The 7,990-nt window shown below is 40.6% G+C and overlaps 1 protein-coding gene across 1 annotated transcript in view; it reads left to right on the top strand.

Annotated features, from left to right (window-relative positions):
• The window catches only part of cdk7 (cyclin-dependent kinase 7), a 15,103-nt gene that overhangs the window by 5,109 nt on the left and 2,004 nt on the right, over nucleotides 1-7,990 (top strand). The gene's annotated exons all lie outside the window — the stretch shown is intronic.

The raw sequence follows: 7,990 nt of genomic DNA, 5'->3' as shown, positions 1-7,990 counted from the left end.
TCAAGGTCCTCCTTCAGTAAAACATACCCAACCACGATCCACTAATCTGTGTGTGTGTGTGTGTGTGTGTGTGTGTGTGTGTGTGTGTGTGTGTGTGTGTGTGTGTGTGTGTGTGTATGTGTGTATGCGTGTTCTATTTTGCTATACTCTGAATTTCTAACTACTGTTTAATGTGCAGCCAACACCCTTTGAATTGCTAGGTTCAAACAAGTGGTATTCTAGATTTATGACTGTAGTGTGCGTAACCCTGAGAAAACGAGTGGTTCCCTCGGCTAAAATTAACAACATGTTATATGTAAGATTGGCTGGTAAGGGTTAGAGTAGGATGCTTTAAATATGTCCAACTCCTTTTAAAAATCAGCCCGACATTGTTGCAGACACTGCCATAAGGTTTTGGTTTTTATTCATAGTATTTCAAAATGACAATAACGGTCTAGAATATATTCCTATTTATTCTGTATTATACTGTTGGGAAAATGGGCTTAATACTGTGTGCCACTGTTATCTTATACTGTTGGAACTGTCCATGACCTTGCAGCTGCCCCCTGTCGAGACTGGAGGAGCCAAGACTTGATTCATTTGTTTACCCACAGAAAAGAAGACATACACTTATTTTTTACTCTCTGGAGGGCAAAGAGTAACATCCGACTATCGTAAAAAGAAAACTTGTATGCGTCGAGCTGGCGCTAAACCGATTTACGACTATGTTATTGGATGCTGTGAAGACTATATAAGCATGATGTGATTGTTTTCTTATCCTTTCAGCAGCATACCTCATGTGTGTGAGCTGAAACATATTTCTGTATGTGATTTAACTCCTTCTTGCAAGAATACATTGGGACCTGATTATTGACCCTCAAACCTCCTTCAGACTATCGCTCCTGATATTCTACCGTTTCTCACCCATCTCGTCAATACTTCTCTAACTTCTGGTCATTTGCCAAACAGACTCAAGGAGGCAAGAGTAAACCCTCTCCTAAAGAAACCCACTCTCAATCCATCTGATGTTATAAACTACAGGCCTGTCTCTCTCCTCCTGTTCCTGTCTAAAACACTTGAACGCGCTGTCTTTAAACAACTCTCCTGTTATCTCCATCAGAACAACCTTCTGGATCCGCACCAGTCTGGTTTCAAGGCAGGTCACTCCACAGAAACTGCTCTCCTTGCTGTCACTGAGGAACTGCACACGGCTAAATCAGCCTCCCCCTGTCATCATCCTTTTGGACCTCTCTGCTGCATTCGACACGGTGAATCATCAGATCCTCCTTCGCACTCTCCAAGAACTTGTAGTTTCAGGCACTGCACTTTTCCCTCCTCACCTCATACCTCAAAGACCGCACCTACAGGGTAACTTGGAGAGGGTCCGAGTCCGACCCTTGTCAATTATCTACAGGGGTCCCTCAGGGCTCTGTCCTCGGTCCCTTCCTCTTCTCTATGTACACAAACTCCTAAATTATCCCACACCACACCCCCGCTCCCTTCACTGGCTTCCAGTAACTGCTAGAATCCGCTTCAAGACAATGGTACTTGCGTACAATGCAGTGAATTGTTCTGGCCNGATACACTGATGGGTCCTCCGCGGATGTATTTCTGGCAACAGTGATGTTTCAGAGCTGTCATTGGCTGAGATAGGTCCGGCCGTTCGTCACGACTCTTTCAAACATCACTGTTGCCAGAAATACATCCGCGGAGGACCCATCAGTGTATCCCCGATTATAGCTCCTCCAGAGAGCCTCCTCGATGCTCGATCCTCGGTCCTCGAATTGCACTTAGAGAAATGAGATGTCCTTCAACATGGCGCGCTGAAATCCATTTCCGGGTCACTAGCGGAGGACCGAGGATTCGAGGAGTCAAGGAGGGGAAATTAGTGAAATGAGAAAGGCCCAATGACTGTGGCGGTGAGTGACTGTGTGTGTGTGTGTGTGTGTGTGTGTGTGTGTGTGTGTGTGTGTGTGTGTGTGTGTGTGTGTGTGTGTGTGTGTGTGTGTGTGTGTGTGTGTGTGTGTGTGTGTGTGTGTGTGTGTTGGCTGTCTGGGTCAGATGACAGGTTTGGCCGATAGCTGCACATTCATAGAGAGTAACAGTAAAAGCCTTATCAGCTCATGCCGAGGCCGATTCATTGGCCAGGAGAGCCTCTGTTGGAACCAACACACTCACACTGTCGCCCACATGCTGGGACTGAACATGAGCACAGGGATTGTGGGAGAAAGTCATTCTTGCACATATTTCTGAATTCGCGAGATAAGCATGTGGGACGGACCGCAGTGGGATGATTAAGACTTTGAAATGAATAAGTTTGGAGGCTTATCTAAAGTAGAACTCAACCAAAAGGCAAAACTCTAGGGTAATGTAATGTTGCCATTAGCATTAGAAATAGCCAGGCTTTCACGTCTCCCCTGAAGACTTATTGTGATTAGCGTAGAGGTAAAAATGGACATTTCATGAATTATTGATCATCATATTAGGATTTATGGACAACCTCTTTAGTCAACTGTTCTTCCTTTCTGAAAGATTGTAAAAACTTGAACAGCATGTTTTCTCCATAGAGTCTAGGACAGTAGGCAAAGTTCTTTAATTATAATCACATGAGAGAAGTTATGTTTATGTTTTTTCACAACAGTATTTGAAGGGGGTTTTCCATGTGGGCACTTGAATGAACGACACAATATCATAACAAATTGCCAAACACACATAAACATTTTCCTCGTTAATCAAAAGCCTTTGCATAAACCATGTCTGCTTGGGAAGGTTCAAGGTTTTTATTTGTTATACGAACATAGAGTGTAGTTATGATGATGAAAATCTTAGGTCACAGGCTCCTCCAACAGTGTAACACAATAAAACAGATAAACAGACAAATATAGTGCAAGTAAACAGTAAATCCAAAAAGAAAAATAGTTTAAAAAAGTGAAATAGTGCAAGTTATTGGAAAATGATATAGATAAATAGATAAAATGAGACAGAATGACATCATATAGGTTGTAACAATGCAAATTATCTTTCATACTGGTGGTTATTACAGCTTTAGGAGTTATTTTTACTTTAATTCTTGCAACTACTATCATCATAGCAAGACTTATGTTGATTATTAGAAAAGAACCATCCATTATCTGTAGTTGTGAAGTAATGAACATTACGTGGGGATTAAGGATTCAAAGATTCAAGATCCAAAGGCACAGTAGGTACAATGTAGATAGGCCAAGGAAAATCTTAAGTATATATACTTACTGTTTCTTCTTGCACTATTTATATATATATATATATATATAAATAGTACAAGAAAAACAGAGTACAATAAAGTAATGCACCATTATCATGAAGACCAATGTGAAAGTAATGCAGATGAAGTAAACTATATGTCAACAAATTAATAACAGCAATAAGCTAAATGTTGCAGAGAAGTACATGCAGGAGTCTATACATGTAAATACAATCAAAATAAACAGAATACAATAAAATACTGTACAGTGAAAGTAGTAGGCCTAGGCCTCCTATTTATTGTAGAATTATTATTATTATTATTATAATGCGATCCAGATAGCTTTATATGTAGGCTGCTTTAGGACATTGGTATGTTTTTAATTATATTTAACTATCACCCCTGCCCTAATAATAGTGTAAAGCTCTTATACAATTGTTCTACTAACTATACATTAATACTCCATGATGGTCTTGTAATGTGTAGGGTCCTCGGCAGTGTTTTTAATGCAAGTAATTGATGTGACATCTGGCTTTGACCTCCTAATGTTAGCATATAGCTAAAGTGTGTCATAGATTTTTCATGGCCTGTTTACAACCACTTCTTGAAGCCCTCTGTGGCTTTCAGCTTTGTTCCGGCTTTTTGTTGGTGATGGGAGTGGGAGGAGAGACAGGAAGCATTAGGGAGGGGGAGGAGGAGGAGAGACAGCGGGGACAGGAGCGTTGTTTCCCGTGTGCTGGTGGCGGTGATTTCATGTGGAGAGGAAGCAGAAAGCAGCTCGTCTTCTACTCTTAAAACGGATTTTATTGATTGTCTCCAAGCAAAATGTGTACCCCGTGTTGCATATCGCAGGTAAGGAGCACTTCTCTGAATGACTGCTGTTTTATTGTTGTAACCCACACAATGACACGTTATTGAATCGCTCCAGCCTTGTTTACTGTTTGTATGAATGTATGCTGCCTCTCATCGTCAGCTAGCGCGAGGCAGCGATTATTTAATGTCGCGTTGATTCCCGTGACCCCTGTCAACCACCGTAATTCATTAACATTGTAACATTATTATTATTTCCATCACCGACATGATTGAATAACTTCACTGTAGTAACGTTACAGCCGCTGGGAGACAAAGAGAGATGAGGCTAAGCTAAACCAGCCAGTATACCTGCTATCACAAATAACGTCATCGTTGAATGTCTGTACAGATGTGTTCAGTCCATGGTGGAAACTGTGAACTGCTCAATCGTGTCTGTTGTGGTGAGACATGCGTCTTGTTTCTTCATTGTGGTTTTCTTTTCAGTAATGCAGTTGCACTTTTCCAACCACTGAGGAACATCTTCCTCCCCAGTTTAACAAAACAAACCCAAACATTTTTAGCCAACCCGATTTCCAGCTTGTAACCTACTTCTTACTTACAGTAATAAACATCCTTAAATACATGTTTTGGTTTAATTTAGGCCTACATATATTTTGGAATTCGTTTTGGACAATACGTGAGGTTATATTAAGCCAGTGGTGTAAAGTAACTACATATTTACGTAAGTACGTACTGTACTCAAGTACAATTATGAGGTACTTTTACTTGAGTGTTTTTACTACCTCGTACCTCTACCCCACTACAATTCAGAGTTGAATTGTGTACTTTAACTACAGTTATGTAATGTCTTAAGTTACTTTACAGATTTGGATACATTTTGTGAAATATAATCAACACCTGAATAAGACTTTAGTTATACCTGGAGTAAAATTCAACAGAGCCATGCAGCATACAAAGTCATAAAAACTAGCTGCAACTTTATTGTCATTAAGTACAAGATCTGAGCACTTCTTCCACCCCTGTTTTTAAGTTACAGAAGTGTGTCCCCTTAAGAAATCATATGGTTGAGCCTACTTTATTTCTTCTTCTTTTTTCAGTTTTGAAGTTGCAAAATGTCTTGTAAAAGGCACACTTCTTTTTCCATTGTTACTTTTTATTTATTTAACCAGGAGATTCCTAATAGGATTAATAGTCTCTTTTTAAAGGGAGACCTGGCTATAACAGGCTGCAGTAGTAAGAATATAATTTTGTATTTGTTATTATACTGTAAGTAGCCTTTAATACAGTTGCAGAATTGCTATGATGAAAAGTCTAGCTAGCAGTTTATATGCAAAGTTAGAGAATAATTTCTTCCGGACTGAGTTTATCTTTCCTCCAACAGATTGTATTTGACCACAGGGTTTCCACTGCTGAGCTGGTCTGGTCAGGAATTTAATTACACTGACACATCGCTCATCTAAGGAGCGCTCCCTTCTATTTCCTGTTCTTTTCAGAGACAGGGTGAAGGAAACAGGGAAGATAAAGAGGAAAGAAAGGCCAAACAATGCATCAGATTTGTGTTGCTGTCCTGGTGGTGTGCTAATCCCTGTCACAGACACTCCATTTAGTTCTGTCGCCATCTCGATGTATGTGTATACTTGTAATTAGCTTTTTTTCAGTGCATATGTGTGCCCTTCTTGAGTTTCAGAGTAGGCTAAATTGATGTGTGGTCTGTTAATTTCCTCTGGCTCAGAGGTGGAAATTAAGGGAGGGAGGGCAGTGTTTGGGTTAGATTTGGCGAGGAAAGGAGGCATGGTGTGGGAGCAGCTCACTCGTAAATTCTCAGTGGGATCAGGCATGTATGCCATATTGTGATGGGATAGGGGGTCGGCTTTAGCTCAGTGTTGAGTTTTGTCCAAAGGCCTGCAAGCTTTGGCTGTGAGTGTGGGACAGGACCAAAACCATGTGGGTGTTAAAGCAGCACAGCTATGGCACAGTTAACTTTGGCAGGGTCCATGCATCAAGAAGACCTGGAGGATACTAGAGGCTGCGTCAAGCAATCATTCCTCTTGATAAAGTATGCTTGAGTAACACATCAAGAACGTACTGTACACTCTGGCCTTTCTGAATGTGCTGGCTAAAAAAGAGGGTTTTGATGTTGGCCAACTGTGTCCAGTACACCATGCTTTATTATCCAAGCCTATCAGGGTATTGCAAGACAAATGATTAATTAGTTTAAAAGGGATTGATGTGACGTGTATTGGTGTTTATTTATTTGGTAATTTTATTTTTGTTTGTGGGGGTTTTGACACAGTTAAGTGTAACATTCTGTTTCTATTCCTGCGAAACGATACGAATGCCAGCTGACTGGAATGTGATTTCCTTTTCAAACAAATATGGGGAAATCCTTAACTTTCTCTATCTGTTCACCTTTAACACATAGCTGTCACATCAGATGGCTTATTGCCTATCACTGCAAAGTCACAGAGGGGCAGGTCGTCCGAAAAACAGGTGTTGATGAACTGTAAACTTTACTCAACTTTTAAAATTATAACTGAATACCACCACCAAACATCTGTAGCAGTCCCCACCAACATACATTTCTGCGTCATACTGGCCAACTGTATCCATGTGAGACATGTCTGCTATTTCCAGCTTCCCCTCAGGAATGTTGCTGTGGTCAGCAGCAGCAGGAGTTTGTTTTCCCGCTGGGACTCGCAATCTTTCATCTCTTTTGTCTCTCTCTAGACCGCCACACAGCAGCGCGATAATGCACTACACGAACCTCCTCATCATCATCATCATCCTCCTCCTCCTCCTCCTCCCTCCCCTCCTTCCTCTCCTTCCTCCTTCCTCCTCCTTCCTCCTCACAATCTTACCCATGTCTTGGCTCCGTTACTTATCAGTGTTTTGCAGGTGGCTGATGTAACAGTGTGAAATACCAGCTGACATGGTGCCATTGTTGAGCGTAGGCCGTTACTTATGAACAAATGATTTTGTTAAACAACTCTGCCTAACTTAAGCGATCACTAGTAAGCAACATCGCTTTCGCGCTTGCGGGTAAACACAGCATAGGGTGTAGCCTTAGCCAGCGTGTCCCAAAACTACGGCCCATGGGCCTAATGCGGGGCTACCCGAGGTCCATTTTTGATTACTGGCCCTGGCAAATAAGAAAAGTATTGGCTGAAATATGTCCACAAATAATACTTTTGCTTGTCTTACATTGTACTTTAAATTTTATATAGTTTCAATTAATATTCACTTAGATTCATTGTAAGTAAGCACAGTTTTTAAAGTGAAAACATTTCTTCTAATCAATATTGATAAGAAAAAAAGCCATATTATCATTTTATACATATCTTAAGCTTGCATAGACCTTCTTGTCTTAATTGTTTCTTATTATATCTATATCTGAAGTCTTTCTGTTTTAATGAATGATTGCTGTTCTAACTAAATAACTACAACCCTATAGAAATAATGATGTAGGCTTTCTTTTGCTTAAGCATTTTCAAGTTTTTCAAGCCTCACATTTTGTATTGATTTTGCTAATTCAAACTGAACTTATGAGGCGTACACCTCTGTGATTGGCCCTGCCCTTCCATTATTGTTTCTGTATGTGGTCTCCTCAGTGAAATAAAAAGTTTGGTTTACACCCCCCTGCCTTAGTCCTGTTGATCTGGATTCCCTTGTATTTGATTCACTGGTGTTCCCGTTCTTTTGTTATTTCTTTGTTTATTTTTTTGATAGGAGGTCCCTTGTCTGCACAGAATGTTTCATTTCTGTTTTCAGCTCTCACTTACGCTCAGTTCTCTTATTTCTTTATTTTTTATTGTTCCATATGGACTCAAGTTTCTCTTGTTGGTTGGTAGCTAGTGGGCTGTATCTGCAGAGGAGAAGCAAAGCCACTTGCCTTTGGTATAGGAAGACCAGCAGGCAGTGGATACATTTTGCTGGTGTGGATATACGCTCTGCCTAGCTATATGAAGGGCAATGTAGTGG

The sequence above is a fragment of the Notothenia coriiceps genome, unplaced genomic scaffold (assembly GCF_000735185.1).
Source record: "Notothenia coriiceps isolate Sejong01 unplaced genomic scaffold, NC01 NC01_scaffold00021186, whole genome shotgun sequence".
Taxonomy (NCBI): domain Eukaryota; kingdom Metazoa; phylum Chordata; class Actinopteri; order Perciformes; family Nototheniidae; genus Notothenia; species Notothenia coriiceps.
The sequence above is the reverse complement of the archived record's forward strand: the minus strand, read 5'-3'. Positions and strand labels throughout refer to the sequence as shown.